Here is a 16,726-nt window from a genome sequence, read left to right on the forward strand (position 1 = left end):
CTCCCTTGGGTTTTGAACTGCTTTTCCAGGGAGTTGGGTGAGTTTTGGAGCTGAAGTGGATGTTATATTGCTCTCCATATACTTCACTCTTGAGTTCAGACCTTCAAACTTCATATTGAGATCATTATACTGTGATGTTAACCTTTGATTCAACTCAGCAAACTGTTTGGCTTCCTCAATATTTCCATTGGTTTGCCCAATCAACAGCTGTTGTATCATTGCTCTGAGATCTTGTTTCTGGCCTTGGTTAGTCTGAAACCCTGGTGGGGGACACAATTGGGACTGGAACACTTGTTGCTACTGCTTGGGTGCATAGTTGTTCTGTTGTTGAGGCTGAGGAGGTGGATAGACTTGGTCTTGAGGGTTGGCTACATTGGTGCTCCTATAAGAGAGGTTGTTCTGCTTGAACCCTCCACCTTGGTTGTAGCCTTTGTATCCTCCTCCTTGGTTCTGCATATAATACAACTCAGCAAACTCCCTATCTCCTTCTTGGACTGGAGCTTCTTCTTCACCAATGAAGTGAATGGTTTTTGACTGGCTTAGGAGAATCTTGTAAAGCTTCTCATTGACCATCTTTAAATCCTGCTTGTATTTTTCCTCTTGATCAGTGGAGGGGATCCTCATGGTTCTATCATAATCTTCATTATAATTACCATCTGACTGAGCAAGGTTCTCAACCAATTCCCATCCTTCTTCCACATTCTTGTTGAGGAAGTTGCCATTTGAAGCTGTATCAAGAAGCATTATTATCTTGGGAAGCACTCCTCTATACAAAGTGCTTAGAAGGGACTCATTGCTGAAGCCTGGTGAGGACACTGAGTCTGGAATCCTTTAAACCTCTCCCAAGCTTCACAAAAGCTCTCATTATTCCTTTGAGCAAACCCAGAAATCTCATTCCTCAACCTAGCAGTCCTTGCATTGGAGAAGAACTTGGCCAGAAAAGCTTTCTTGCATGCATCCCATGTGGTTATAGCTCCAGTAGGAAAAGTCTTCTCCCATAGATGAGCTTTGTCTCCAAGGGAAAATGGGAATAGCCTTAACTTGAAGCCATCTTCACTTACTCCATTGATTTTTGTGAGTCCACATATTCTGTCAAACTCATCAAGGTGATCTAGAGGATCCTCCATTGGCAACCCATGAAATTTGTTGGCTTGTATCATGGAGATCAATCCACTCTTGATTTCATAATTATTATTGGCCATAGCAAGAGGCACAATACCAGCTCTTTGGTTGTGTGTGTTAGGTGCATCCCTAGCACCAATGTGTCTAGGTCTATGATCATGGTGATCTTGCTGCTCCATGACTACTTGTTCTTCTTGTTCTTGAACTACTCTTCTTTGCTTATGTCTCAAACCCTTTTGTAGCCTGTGGATGTTGTCAATAGGCCTTTGAAGACTGTCTTTGCCTTTTGACCTTGTGTGCATCAACAAACTCGAGTACAGACTCGAACAGGTACACGGTCGAGCGCAGACTCGAGTGGGTGGTCGAGTCGACTGGGAAGTGATGACTATTTGGATCCAGCTTCTGAATCGATCAAGTGCTCGATCACTGCTCGGTCGAGTGGGTGGTCGAGTGGGTACCTGAAACTCAAGACAGCCAAGCAAAAGAAGATTCGAGTTCAGTAACTTCACAAGTGTATAAACGAACTTAATCTTAGACTAATAATGATCCTAAATGTCACAAAACAAACTCAAATGGGCAACGTCGCCAAATTGAAACATGTCTTTTTGTGGTTGTGGTGATGAATGATGTATGGAATGATGACTTATGAATGAATGAATGGCAGGGTGTTTCAATTCCCCTTATGCAATTGTAGTATAAAAGGTGTCAATCCAATCTGAGTGTTTGTGATCAATCAAGATGTGCATATGAGTCTAAGTCAAGCTAGATGTAAAGGTTCTTTGTCACTAACAATCCTATGATGAAATGTAAAATGCAGAAAGTAAAACTACAAGAACTATGAGCTAAATGCAAATGGAACAGAATGATTATGACAATTATGAAACTAAAACAGAAATAGAAACTATGATAATGCAAGTATTGAACTAATGCAAGGTAAGTAATGAACATGATACTAAATGAATGCAACAGAAATGCAACTAGAGTGAAACAGGACAAACACAAATCATAAACACAAGTTCTGGGTTTGAACTCGAGCAAGCACTCGATCGAGTGCTGATCGAGTGCAGGGTTTGAGCTGGACAAATACGCAAAACAGAGCAACACAAGAAAAACAGAGCAATACCAAATCGAATCAAACAACGATCAAACAACAGGATTTAAGCTAAGAAATCAATAAACAAGAAAGGTCTTGAGGAGGGATTCATGGGCTGGACTATGATTGAGGTCATCTAACTTGGTCAACAAATCTCAAACAACTTGAGCTAATCTCTAGACATATATTTCTAAGACATGTTTAATCCACTCTCATGGCAAGAAACAATCAAACTCATGCATCTCTAGACTTGTTCTCACAAAGTAAAGAATCTACACAAGCAGGCATTAAGCAATATGTCAAAAATCAAACAAGACTTCTAATCTCTTAGCAAGCCTAATGATAGTCTCCAGATCTAGCCTTATTTATGCTCCTTAGACATTGGTGTGATGCTAAGAGGCTTGAAATCAGATCCTACCCTCTCAGATATAGGATCAGCATTAAGAACATCTAGCCCAGAAGAGATCTACAACAATCAAGTTTGACCAAATCAAACAAACCTCAAACACAACCCAGCCTAACACATCCTCAAGATCCTAAGCAACTACTCACAAGAACACATGATGAACAACAAAGTCATAAACCCAGAAAATACTGAAACTTGCATCATTAGAAAGATAAATCAAAGATCTACAATATTGAAGAAAGAACCAAACTCAAATTCTCAATATTAAGAAAGTTATGAAACCAACAATATTGAAGAATTTAGTCATTTCTCCTTTAAAAAAAAGTACAAGATCTAAGAAAATAAAAGTGCAAAAGGAATAATTCTAAAAAAGGTAAAAACTAGGTTTTTGACTCCCTAAAAAGTTGGACTCTTTCGGTGGCTGCAGGTACAAGCCCTTATATAGAAAAAGTAGTGGAAGCCCTAAAAACGCTAAAAGACAAAATAGCCAGGCGGCTCGACCAACTCGACCTGGTGCTCGGTCGAGTGACCAGTCGAGTTGGCTCCTCTTGTGCTCCTCCCACTCGGTCGAGTCCCTCTCAGCACACGGTCGAGTGTCTGGTCGAGTTGGACTCCGGACCTTGGTTCTTCAGCCTTAGCTCTCTTGCTTTGTCCTCATGATTGCTTCACTTCTCCTCAGCATTGCTTCCATGCTCCTTAAGCTCCAAAATCACCTGTTTATGCATGAAAAGATGCAAATGCAATGCAACTAAACTCTAATGCAAGAACAGTCCTAAAGCTATGCAATAATGGTCAAAATGGATAGCAAAAGATGCAAAAGATGTGAATATATTAAGGGAAAACAGGGTAAAATATATGAACATCATGATTCTAATTGATTTTTTCTTCTTAGCTAAACTTATACAAGCCGCATTCAAGAGGGACAACAGGAAGAGATATAGTAAAGATGTTTGTTGAGAGGAAAGCTACTCTTACAAAATGGTTTCAGACTACCAAGCAAAGAGTCTCACTAACAACCGATATATGGGTTTGCTCTGTAACCGGTACTGTTTTTTAAATCAAAATTTCTTTATATTCTGATCAATATCAATGTTTATCATTATAATTTGATCAAGATGCTTATCATTATCAATGTTTTTTTAATCACAGGTTCAAGTTATATGGTTATAACTGCCCACTACATTGATATGAGTTGGCGTCTAAAGAAGCTAATTATAGGATTCAAGCATGCTGAAGATCATAAAGGTAAAAAAATTGCCAATACACTGCTGAAATGTCTAGCTGAATGGGGGATAGAAAGGCTATTAATGTGGATAATGCAACCACTAATACTAGTGCTTTAAGTCAGTTTCAGTCTGCTAATACTAGTGCTTTAATGATTGGCGTAAAGTTGAAAGGTTAGTGAAATTTCTAAATGTTTTCTATCATGCGACATTGGTTGTATCCGCTTCTACTACTATGAATGCATTTAAGTGTTATGGTGAGATAGTTAACATAGCAGTGAAGCTTCGGTTGCTTTGTCATAATATTGATAATGAAGTGAAAGTAAATGCAAATAAGATGTTTGACAAATTCGACAAGTACTGGGATGGCCTGCAATCCATCAACAAGATGTTAGTTATTGTCAGTGTCTTTGATCCGAGAAAGAAGATGCAATATGCAAATTTGTGTTTTGAGGAGCTACATGGGGAAGAGAGTGTAACAGCTATGACATTGTATGATTCAGTTCTGAATATCCTTTGTGATATGTACAAAGAGTATTCTACAAGATCCAATGCAGCAGCAAATGATGAAATTTCTCAGTCTCAGTCCTCAACTCAGAATACGCAAGAGAGGCAAGCAGACCCACTATTTGACTCGATGGAGGATGAGTTTGATGGCTACAATCTAGTGGATTCTATCTATGATACGCTGCTTAAGAGGATTGGGGTTAGACACACAAATGAATTGGATACTTATCTTAGGGAAGAAGTTGAGAATCCTGATTTGATGATGGCAATTGAGTATGATGTACTCTCTTGGTGAAAAGTTAATAGTGGCAAGTATCCTATTTTATCTCAGATGGCTAGGGATTTACTTGCTATGCAGGTGTCTTTAGTTGCTTCAGAAAGTGCTTTTAGCACTAGTGGAAGACTAATAAACCCATATAGAAGTTGTCTCACACACTATATGGTTGAGATTTTAATTTGTACAGAACAATGGCTCAAGCAAGACCTCAACTTTGAAGATACTGTGCTTACAAATGCACAGATTCTTGCTGACTATGAGTTTGAGGATGAGCTTGAAAGAGGTTTGTTTCTTATCTTGCTTTATGTTTACTATCTAAAAATTTTTAGTGTTAATATAAACTTATCTCTCAAGTCTCAATGCTTCTAATTGTTTTTTTTTCAGAGAATGAAGCATCATCAGAAGAACCTTAAGTTATTGACATGCCAAAAGGAATATGCAAAAGAGAAGTGAACCAAAGAATGAAAAAAACTGTTTTGGAAGATTTCAAGTTGATTTTCTCTTTATGTTGGATTACTTACTTCTATATTGTTTGTAGAATCTTTTGGAAGACTTGAATTTCTTTTTTCTTTTGCTTTGAGCCTTTGACATTGATTTTAAGTTCTTAAATTGCAGGTTAAGTGTTTGTCATCCACATTATATGTTCATACTTGATCAGGTTTTGATCGGGTTCTTCGGGTTTTTGACAATCCGATCGGGTTTCGGGTAAAACCCGAACTCGAAGGAATTCGATCCGAACCCGACCTGAAAGTGTATATAACCCGATCGGATTCTATATTTGTATACCAGAAAATCTGAACACCTGAAAATCCGATCCCGATCGGGTTCGGATATCCGGATGCCCAGGACTACACCAGCCCACGCATAAGTAATTGTTATATTTCATAAAAATATTTGATATATATATATATATATATATTTAAAACACACCGAATCAAATTTTAACGTCGTTAATAGTTTGGTTTTGACAACGTCCCTGTTAAATCGTGGGTATAAATCTACCAATAAATAAAACGATGAATTATTTTTTAAACTAAATATATTAAATAAATATTTTTCTTTCCAATACAAAGAAAGATAAGATAATAAACGTCCAAAATATAAAATAATGGATATTTTTTTGGAGTTTTTCCTAAAACGCTAAAACCTTCAACTTTCTAAACCCTAAAACCTTCAACTTTTATCTATGGTAAAGTAATGATTACTACTATCATCTCAGCTTTCTAACTTTTTTTCAGCATATTTCATCCTAAGAGCAAGGCCAGTGGTAGTTCTTAGTGGATTGCTATTAGAGTTATTGGATCAAAAATAATTCAAAAACAAAAAGAAAAGCCCAAAAACATGAGAATCGATACTCAAGTGAGCATCCAAAGAACGGTTGAAGTAACCCTATGTGGCCTCTTCTGATTGGATGTATCTCAAAATATAAAAGACCAAAAAAAACAATTTCTCATTTTCTTCCTTTTCTTTTGCCGACCCTTTCTCTCTCTCTTTCTCCTCTCGACGACAGAGAAACGATTCAATCCTTCCTCAGTTTCGATCGATTCAATCGACAAAACAGTTTTTCCGGGCTAAAGAGGTGAGTGTTTGCCCTGATAACGATTTCTGTTCGGTTCTGGTTACAAGGGTTATTAATCTCGAATTCTCGATCCGACGATTCGAGCCTGACGGCAATCGATCTCTGGTTCCAGGGGTTATTAATCCCGATCCGACGAGTAGGACAGCGAGAGACGGCGATGGGACGGCAAGGGGCACCGGAAAGGTTAGTTTTCATTGTTCAATCAAAATAGGGATTGTCAATGGTCATGCAAAAAGAATCTGAGTTTTAGGTTTGGTTTCGTAGGTGAGACATGATTTAGAGGTGATGGAGCACCAAGATTGAATCAGAGGACGATTCAGATTGAACTCCATCACCTCGGATTGCCGGAGAGATTGTGTCTCCTTCTCTCTTTCTCCCTCCTCCACGGTTTGCTTCCCAACTTTGCTTGTTCTATTTTTTTTTTTTTTTATCTATGTTAGCTGATGGAGAACCAAGATTGAATTCTATTTGTATTCTTTGTGATGCTATGTGTTGTCTATCTGAGACGAGAGTTATGGTGTTTGGTGAATCATTTTCATGCTTTCGGAGTTGTGGTGTTCTATTGTTGTGATGTAAGAAGGAAGAGCCATTCGTGGAAGCCATATGTAGCTGCCACTGATATGTGGGATGAGAGTCAAGCCTATCAAGGTCTGTTTTGTCTGTTTGTCTGCTTTACTTCACTCATGGATGATTGTCCGATAATGTAGATGATTTGTTTTGTGATGTGTCTTTCTTGTAGGTGCATTTTGGTTGTGGAACACACATAACAGAACAAGGCAAGTTATGTTCATTCTGTTGATTTGTGGACTCGATGAAGTAGGCTTCTCGCTAAGCCAAATTGAAAGAGCCAAACTCAAAGCAATCCAGCTTCTCTCTCTCTCCTCCATGGTTTGTCTTCCAAATTTGTTGCTTCATTTATTTTATTTTTTCGTTTTGATCTCTGTTGATGTTCTGTAGTGTGTTGCTGAAAGGAGACAGTGGTGTGTAGCTGAGATGTTCTCCGTTATGGGAATTGAAGATACATCTTTCTGATTCTTGATGATGGTTACAGTAAGCATCACTTTAGTCTCTATTTACTTAAAAATTTTGATTCCATAAAACTAAGAAACGATTCTAACTACTTAAAGATGTTCACTGTGTTCTGACAAGAACAATAGGCGGCTGACATTGGCTGATTTCATTGATCATCCAGATTGTGGAGACTGTTTTAAAACCAGGTACATTCTGATCTTTTCATGTATGTTGTCACATGTTCTCGGCTTGGTAGCAAGTGATTGTTGTTTTGTTTTGAAAAATGGTGCTTGGATCGTATTTGAAAAAGAAGATGCTTTGCTGCTTTTGTTTGTATTATAAAGAAAATTGAGTCATTCATGTAAATGATTGCATTTGAAAATAGGCTTGACTTTAAAGACTACTTTTTGAAAATCTTTTTTAAAAAATTTGACATCATGTCTGATAAGATATGATGCTACTAAAGCTGATGGTTGCAAATCATAAAACAAAAAACCATAATTTTTTCAATTTTAAACTATCTAGGTTTCAACTAACAATTTGTGTTTCAAGTTTACATCTAACTATACTGTTAGTGTATATTCCTCTTCCGCAAACACACATTACAAAAGTAAACACCTTCGTTACAATCTAATCCAATTACAATCTAATCAACGTAAACTCAGACTTTTCAGTTGTCTAATCTTGGATAGATACACGTTTATAGTGCATCTATCTCTGTCTAAACACACCTTTAGGTCAATATAAACCCTTACCAAGTTCCATTTACTCTAATTCTGAACTTAACCCTTTTATCTAATACTCTAGTTATGAGTTCTTCAAACCCTTATAGTTATCCTCCTAATACTTATATGGATCTGTTGAATTCTCAATAGGATTCTCAGCCTAATCAGTATACCACCCCACTCCCTTCTCAACCTGTCGACTACATCCCCACATTCTCTTCTCAGCCTGTCCAAATTAGCACACCATCTGTCACTGAAGACTGTATTGACCTTAGTGTCGGCGAGAATGAAGAAGAAGCCGGTAGAGGAAGTAGGACAAGGTGGAGTACCGAGGAGGATATTACTCTCATCAGTGCCTGGTTAAATACCAGCAAAGACCCGGTTGTTAGTAATTTGCAAAAGTTTGGTTCCTTCTGGAAGAGAATTGCCGAGTACTTCCAAGCAAGTGAGAAGGCATCGAGTACACATACTAGAGGGTCGTCGCAATGTAAGGCTAGGTGGAGCAAGATAAACCACCAAGTGAACAAATTTGTTGGGTGTTACACACAAGCCAGTGCAAGAAGGAAGAGTGGAGAATCTGAAGATGATGTTATGTCTATGGCATGTCAGCTTTACAAGAATGATATGGGTAAGCCATTTGTTCTAGGGCATTGCTGGAGGGCACTCAAGCATGATCAGAAATGGATCTCGGAGGATTCAAACAAGAAGGCTAAGCTTGATTCAGACGGAGCATACGTTTCGACTTCAACAAATGATGGCGCTAAACAGAGGCCTCCGGGTGTTAAAGCTTCGAAGAAGAAAGGTAAGCAACCGGTAGTTAGTAATGATGGTGAGGATGTCTCTACGAGAAAACTGGATAAGATTATAGCCACGAAGGATAAGGAACAAGAGGCAAAAGATAGGCAAGGCAAAATGAGATTGCTTGAGAGTCTCCTTAACAAGCCTGACCTTACACAAGCTCAAGTCACACTCAGAGACAAGCTAACTGACCAACTGTTGTCAAACACTTAGGTTGAGTCTCGACTTTGAGCTTTGTTGTGTTATGATTTACGTTTTTTATATATGCAAATCTTCTTGTTTTTTTTATGTTTAATCATCTGTTTATGTCTCAACTTTGAGCTTTGTTGTGTTATGATTTACGTTTCTGATTAAGACATTTGTTATGTTTCAGGTTGTTGGGGTCCATGCGACATGTGAAGCTGTTTGTACTCTAATGAAGGTGGAACTGTTTTTTGGTGAATCCCGTGAAAGTGGGCCTGTGTTTTGGTGAGTCCCGTGAAGGTGGTCATGTTCTGTTAAGAACCGTGAAGCTGTTTGTATGCGACATGTTGTTTTTTGTATGTTTGTATGTTTCTCGGTGGTCCTAGTGACTTGTGAATCATTTTCGGCCTGTTATGTTTTGCCTTTTCTATATATTGGCCACATATCAGATTCATTCGTATCATCCTTCTTTCCATTTCTTGTATCTCTCATTCGGATTGTAGGTTTTTTTTTTAAGTTGTAAACTTTTAAAACCATAACCTTGTTCTCAAACAGTTTCTATCTTCTAAACCCAAAAACAAAAAAACCATTTATCCACAATAAAGGATCAAATTTTCTATCTTTAAACCCACAAATATTTTAACAAGATGTCAAGTTGGAGTTCTGATCAAGAAGTTGATGATATGGTAGAGGAAGAAGTTGACAGTATAGTGGAGGAAATTCAGAACCATTGGACTCAATCGGAAGATCCACAATTACTAGTTTTCAGAAGAGTGCACATTAATAGAGACCGAGAAGGAGGCCACAATCGGTTATGGAATGATTATTTTAGTGAGAATCCCACTTACACTCAAGGTATGTTTTGCCGTCGATTTAGAATGAACAAACCGTTATTCTTGCATATTGTTAATAGTATTGAACATGGGGTCCCTTACTTCAAACAAAGACGAGATGCAACTGGAAGGCTCGGTCTTTCTGCACTTCAAAAATGTACGGCAGCAATTCGTATGATGGCATACGGAAGTGCAGCAGATATGATGGACGAATATCTACGACTTGCTGACACCACTGCGCACAAATGCCTTGAAGAATTTGTTAGCGGAGTTATAAATCTTTTCGGAGAAGAGTACCTCAGAAGGCCTACAGCGGAAGACCTCCAACGATTACTGAATATTGGAGAATATCGTGGTTTTCCCGGAATGATAGGGAGCATAGATTGTATGCATTGGAAGTGGAAGAATTGTCCGACGGCATGGAAAGGACAGTATTCACGTGGATCTGGAAAACCGACAATCGTACTAGAGGCTGTGGCATCGCAAGATTTATGGATTTGGCACGCTTTTTTCGGACCACCAGGTACATTAAATGATATCAATGTTTTGGACCGCTCACCAGTGTTCGATGATATACTAGAGGGTCGAGCTCCTAGAATTACCTACGTTGTCAATGGACGGCAATACAAAATGGCGTACTATCTCACTGACGGTATCTATCCAAAATGGGCAACTTTCATCCAATCAATTACACTTCCACAAGGTCAAAAAAACCAACTCTTTGCTAGATATCAAGAAGCATGTCGAAAAGATGTAGAGCGTGCATTTGGAGTTTTGCAGGCTCGATTTGCAATCGTAAAGAATCCCGCACTTTTTTTGGATAAAGCAAAAATAGGCAAGATAATGAGAGCTTGTATAATATTGCATAACATGATAATGGAAGACGAACGACATGAATATAGTTTCTACGATCCATCAGAGTTTTATCAAAGAGAAGGAAGCGGAACTTCTCATGTGGATTTATCATATTCAACAGATAGGCTAGCGAATCTCCATAATATAATGACTATGCGAAATGACGTTCGGGATCCAAAAATGCATGACCGCCTATTGAACATATCTGGCAAAAATTTGGTGCAACCCAACAATAGAACGGATTTAGTTTATTTTTCCGTAGCTCGTTTCTTCTATTATAATTTATATTTGTCTATTTTCCCCAATTTTGTAAAATATGTTTAGTATTTCTGAATTCTGTAAAATATTTTTATTTCTAATATAAGTAACTAATATTACTTATTTTTCAATTTGAAATTATTTAAATTTGAAAATTAATAAACAATAATTTTAATGATTGAAAAACCTATGTGGATTGAAAGGAAGAATTTTGATAAGTACTTAATTGGTTGTTTTGATTAGATTAATAAAAATTATATAATTAATTTAATTATATGGGTTATTCGATTGGCCTTGCTCTAATAGGTGTTATTTGTTTAGAAAATAAACAAAAATAACATTACCTAAGCTCTCTTCTCTATCCTCAACTCAGTTCGCCCTAGCCGCCATTCCCCAGTCGACGAAAGAGCTTCCATTCTCTGGCGCCCGTGTAGCTATGGTTCACTGGTGTCGGACCCTGTCGTCGTTTTGTTGCCTAGTCTCTCTCCTGGAAAATCCAAATTTTTGTCGTCTCTTGTTCTCTTCTAAACCGTACATCCGGTTTTTTTGTTGGCTCTACTTCCGCTGTTCTCTGTCTTCTCCGTTCAAGTATGGAGTTTGTCTTACCGGGGTCTCCGAAGCCAATTTGTGTACCGGTCTCCTTTCCGGCGTTTGCTCAGGTGTGGCGGCGTCTCTTCGCAGATCTGGATTTGGATGTTCCTCAATGTTTTTTTAGAGGGCTCTTATCTTCATATCCACCACTAGCCTCCATCTTTCGAAGCCTTGGCTAGTTGTTTCACCGGTTCCCACTCCCCATATCTCCTCCTTTGGTCCCGCCTCCGCCGCATTAGTCACTCCAAGGTACTAGTTTTTGTAGGTGTCTTTCGGTCTGTCCTTTGCTCCCCCCCCCCCTCTCTTCCGCGCCGTGATGGTGTCTCGACCGTGTTAGGTCTTGTGCAGAGGCCTTTGAAGTTGACTTCTTGGTGGGCTTGGTCCAATAATTCTTGGATCTTTGTTGGAGCCTTTAGAGCTTGTCTTGATTGTGCCTGTCTGCTCATGGTTTGGTCGGTCGGGGTTTGTTTTTGTCTGCAATGGGAGCCACCGATCTGCTTAGGGGTCGCCGGTGTTAGAAGATCTTTGTGATTTAGATACACTTCTATCCATTACCCTGAATGGACTTGATATACTTGTATCATCCACCTTGTTTTTGCCTCTTTTTCCAGGTTTATTTATTAACAAGGAATGACCTGAAAAACTTGATTTATTAGGCGTCTAACTTTAAAAAGTATATTCGGTTTGATCGAGTTTTTAAAAGTATAATAATCTTATTTATACTAGTTCTGAATCTTTTTTTTTTTTTTTTTTTTTGCCAACAAATTACAAGATTGACTCAAACGAGCCAATAAGAAGGGAAATTGTTCACGAAGTTAATTGGAAGCGATTTTACTCTAGCTCGATGCGCCAGTTTGTCCACTCTACCATTTTGTGATCTTGGTACCTGAACGAGAGAGAAAGACAAAAATTCTCCTTTATCTTCTTCGATAGCGTCCAAGTATGTCTTGAAAGCAGGCCATTCAGAAGGTTAGGAAACCATCTAAAAATTCAGGTAGTTCTGAATCATTATCTAAAATTTTTTTATCCGATGTGAGATATTGAATATAGTTTTTTTATTTCCATAAATTAAAAAATTTTCTTTTTTAAAAAAATTTTGGAAATTTAAAAAATGTTAATGAATGACATGTTAAATCCTGATAGTTTATTTAAAATAATTCATAATATAGAAAATTATGAAAAATTTTAAAAAGTTAATTAGTGAAATGTCTAATCTCTATTGGTCGTTTAAAATTCTAGGTGGACGCCTTTAGGAGCTTATAGCTTCTACTTTTTATTAGTATAGATTTTTTAAAATGTTTATTTTATATAAATGCAATAAACATATTTTACTCAGTTGACCCGTGGTCGAACCCGGTTGACCTGATGACCCGGTGGCCCAGGTGCTAGATGAGATCAAATGCAAAGACTTCATCAGAAGAGAAGAGTAAAGTGAATCCTGTTTTCATCTTTGATGTCTCCAAGCAGGGAACTGTGGCTTCTAATTTAAATTGGGAATATTAACATATAACGTCAGATAAGCTTATGGTTAGTGACAACTATTAAAATGTCAAATGGGTAAATAACTACGTTTCTTTATGCCAGAAAACAAAATGTTGGACAGATTAAAAGATCTAAGAAGTAAACATTTGCTTAATACCGCAAGAGTAAAAGAGGACAAAAATTTGTTAAAGTTAATTACTTCATTTGTACGTGCATCTGAAACAACAGAAACAACTGCCCTGCAAGTTGCTCGGATGATCCTACAATAAGAATGCAATAGAGCCTGTGAAGATGTCCTTTCAGGCCTCAGAACATAGATGCATGAAAACACAGTTTGGGCCAGCGAATGACCCATGTGCCACGTTGCCTGCAAAAAAATAGAGAATCATAAGGAAGATACAAAAGATCAACCAAAATCAGGTAACATTTTTGCTTACTTAACACTAAAAAACAAAACAAAAAGAAGACACAAATTGTGGATGAAGCAACTCCAAGTCGAAGATTTTAGCTACATACAGATCTCGTTATCAGAAGTTTGCGAAGTGATTAATTCTTTCAGGAAAAGGAAACGTGAGATGCTATATACTTACAACTCACGTAGAATCATATTAGCACATCTTTGACAGAGATTACCTCGCACGCCAGAAGATGGTCCATAATGTCAATAATGGATTGCACATTAACAGTACTATCAGAGCTTACAGGGACCGGCGCAAAACCGCTTTCGATGGCTTCATCTATAGAATAAAATGTAGACACCATTCCAGAATTCATCTTTGGGTCCATAATCTAGCATAAAGCAGGGACACCATTAAGTGACGGGAAAGAGATTGCAACAACAAAATCAATTAGACACAGTTTGTGATACACATACTGAAGATAGGCCACACTTAATAAGGGATGTGACCAGTCCATAATGTCATTTTCAATAAAGTTCCAGCATAGAAGCAGAATCTATATCTGTTGTAGAAATAAAGATCAGAGGGGAGATAAAAAGGTGTAGAACCTCCAAAGCAGACATGGCAGCAAAAAGATTGAAATTATCTCAAAATGAGTTGGCCCTCTTGAAGATCTGCAAAATGAGTTGAACCTCCATAATGAGTTGGCCCTCTTGAAGATCTGCAAAAGAAAGAAGACTTCAATCAGAAAATGATCTCATACAAAGTTCAAAACCAAATTGAGAGTACATAATTCTCAGCCATCGAATCAAAAGCATACTATGAAAACATCTTTAATCCCTAAGAGAGAGAGAGAGAGAGAGAGAGAACCAGTGCAGGCGGCGGAGAGGAGAGGCGAGACATCGGCCCAGACGGAAGTATCACCGGAAGGGATAGAAGAGTTTTTAGAGTCGTGATGAATCGAAGACGAGTCTTCGTCCCTCAGTGGTTGCATCGTTCGTTCGTTGCTCAGGAACTCGCGAATCGCCGCCGATTCAGCAGTTTCGTCTTTCTCGATGCCACACTTGCCTCGGCCATTTAGGGTAATTTCCGGGTCGGATCACCAGCGAATACACCCAACCACCCGATCCTCGCTTTGCGTGCACTTTTTTTTCTTTTCTTTGTATCATTCTATATTAATTATCTTTTTATATAAACCTTGATAACAAAATTACTCGTTAACAAGATCATGACACGTATTAAATATATTGATTAGATATCGACACGTATCTAATTCTATTTATAGAATTTTATATGTTTATATATTAAAAAATGTCAAAGTTACTTATTAACAAGATATTAACATATGTCAAATATATTGATTAGATCATGACACGTGTATAATTTTATTTACAGAATTTTACATGTTTATATTATATAAAAATAAATATTTTTCTAAATCAAAAAGGAAAACTAACAAAATCAATATAATTTCTAATTATATTATATTCTCAATAAAATTTGACATGTGTTAACAAAAACGAAATTAATTAAACATGTATATTAATCAATAAATAATGAATAACAAAGTGAAAAAGAATAACATAAGTTATTTAACATAATTTTAGTCGAATATAAATTGTATTTATCGTTGTAATATAAATTTTTATTGTAAGTAAACACACAAAACCTTGAAAGAGTAATGAACTTAAAAAAAAATTTCAATACATGATGTGTATTAGTATAGTTTTACATGTTTTATTTTTAAAGATTTTAATGCACATAGTAATATGAGAAACCTAAAAGAAAAATAGAAAAACTGAGTTTGTAAGAATGAATTTTTGGTTAATCGATGAAAACTGACAAAAATATTACTTATGAAATTACGACATATAGTAGAATAATATTTATGATATTTTTGAATTTCCAAATTTTTTGTGGATGTTAACTGATTTTTTACTGATTGTTTATTGTTAAATTTAAAATACTAACCAATATACATATTATCTCATATGATGCTCATATTAGTTTTTTTATATTAAAATTTTAACTCTAATACATGAAGAAGTGAATTATGGTTTTACGATGAAATAGATAGTTAAATGTGATTACTAAACTGAATATCTAACGATGAAATTTATTTTAGATTAAAAAAATTCAAATATTAATATGTATCATTTTTAAAAAATTGATTCAAGAATATTATTCATATTTTTTATGTTTGATTTTATAATTTGAACACATGTATTTTTGTAATGCATATGTTAAAACATAAAATAATATGAAATATATTATAATTTATAGGAATGAATCTTCACTAATTTGATGGTATTTGATGGTAATGTCTATATATCTTTATATATGTTTTTATTTTATAATTTTCACTTATTTAAAATTGATTATGAAATGAGTTAAAATTAGTACTTATGAGATAACAACATAACAAATATATCTTAAATATGTTGATTCAGTTTTATTGCGAATTATATTTTGTTAATTTTTATTTGTATTTTCAATTCTTACTAAAATATAGACTTGATATGATTTATTAATTGTGTTTGATATAAAATATTTATTTCTATGCATTAAGATGAAATGTATAATTAAACTTAAAATATAGTTTATTACGATGTTATAGATATTTAAATGGTACTCCATGTCCTATAAGAGTTTTTGGATAAAAGCACAAAGATTAATAAACAATAAATATTATGTCATTTATAAAACTTCAACCAATAAAAAATATACGGAAAACGGTATATTTCTCCAAAAGAATATCATATCAAGTCAGATAGAGCTCAATCTATTACGACGTGCTATATATTTCCAAGAAAATATTTCTCAATCTATATTTCTCAGACTCCATAGTTCAAGATCTATATCTCCTTGGAAACATAGTTTTCACCTAATTACCCGCAAACATATGTTTTGCTCGGTTCACTATTTACTGAACCAACTAAATAAAATAATAAAACAAATATAATCTAATTTGAACCGAATTAAATTAATTAAAACAAATTAAAAGAAAAACAAGAACATAATGATTTTCTTCTGTTGATCAAAGATTAAGCTCTATCTAGCTTGATGTGATACTTTTTGAGGTGAAATAGATTGTTTTCCTGAAAAATATATTGCATAGTTCAAATAGTCATAAATTGTTATATTGATAAAAATTGTACATAGAAACTTGAGAAAATATTATAAAATAATGCAAAAAAACCTTCAACCTTTTATATAATAGAACTGAGAGATTATTAAATTGAATTATGAGAAGTTCATATTCAATACTAAAATGTTATAAGATAAAATTTAAAAACATGTCTACTATTCTCAATAATTTTTAAAAAAATTTATCCGCGTAATAATGCGGGCCTTATTTAGTTTGTTATAAAACAAAGAGAAATTA

The 16,726-nt window shown here is 35.8% G+C and overlaps 1 long non-coding RNA gene and 1 other non-coding gene across 3 annotated transcripts; one reads left to right on the plus strand and one right to left on the minus strand.

Moving 5' to 3' along the window:
* Positions 1–799: 799 nt before the first annotated feature.
* LOC147950082 (small nucleolar RNA R71) lies at positions 800–905 on the plus strand. Its single transcript, XR_015565481.1, has one exon. It is a non-coding gene; the product is annotated as a small nucleolar RNA R71 (small nucleolar RNA).
* Positions 906–13,015: 12,110 nt separating this feature from the next.
* LOC104773259 (uncharacterized) lies at positions 13,016–14,505 on the minus strand. Of its 2 annotated transcripts, none has more exons than XR_015563392.1 (4): positions 14,212–14,505; positions 13,950–14,062; positions 13,577–13,732; positions 13,016–13,310 (listed from the first exon to the last, which is right to left on the minus strand). It is a non-coding gene; the product is annotated as an uncharacterized LOC104773259 (long non-coding RNA). The 2 variants fall into 2 exon arrangements; XR_015563394.1 differs by having other exon boundaries at positions 13,818–14,062; positions 14,212–14,503.
* Positions 14,506–16,726: the final 2,221 nt, after the last annotated feature.

This window comes from Camelina sativa, chromosome 1, assembly GCF_030686135.1.
Source record: "Camelina sativa cultivar CO46 ecotype springtype chromosome 1, ASM3068613v1".
Taxonomy (NCBI): Eukaryota; Viridiplantae; Streptophyta; class Magnoliopsida; order Brassicales; family Brassicaceae; genus Camelina; species Camelina sativa.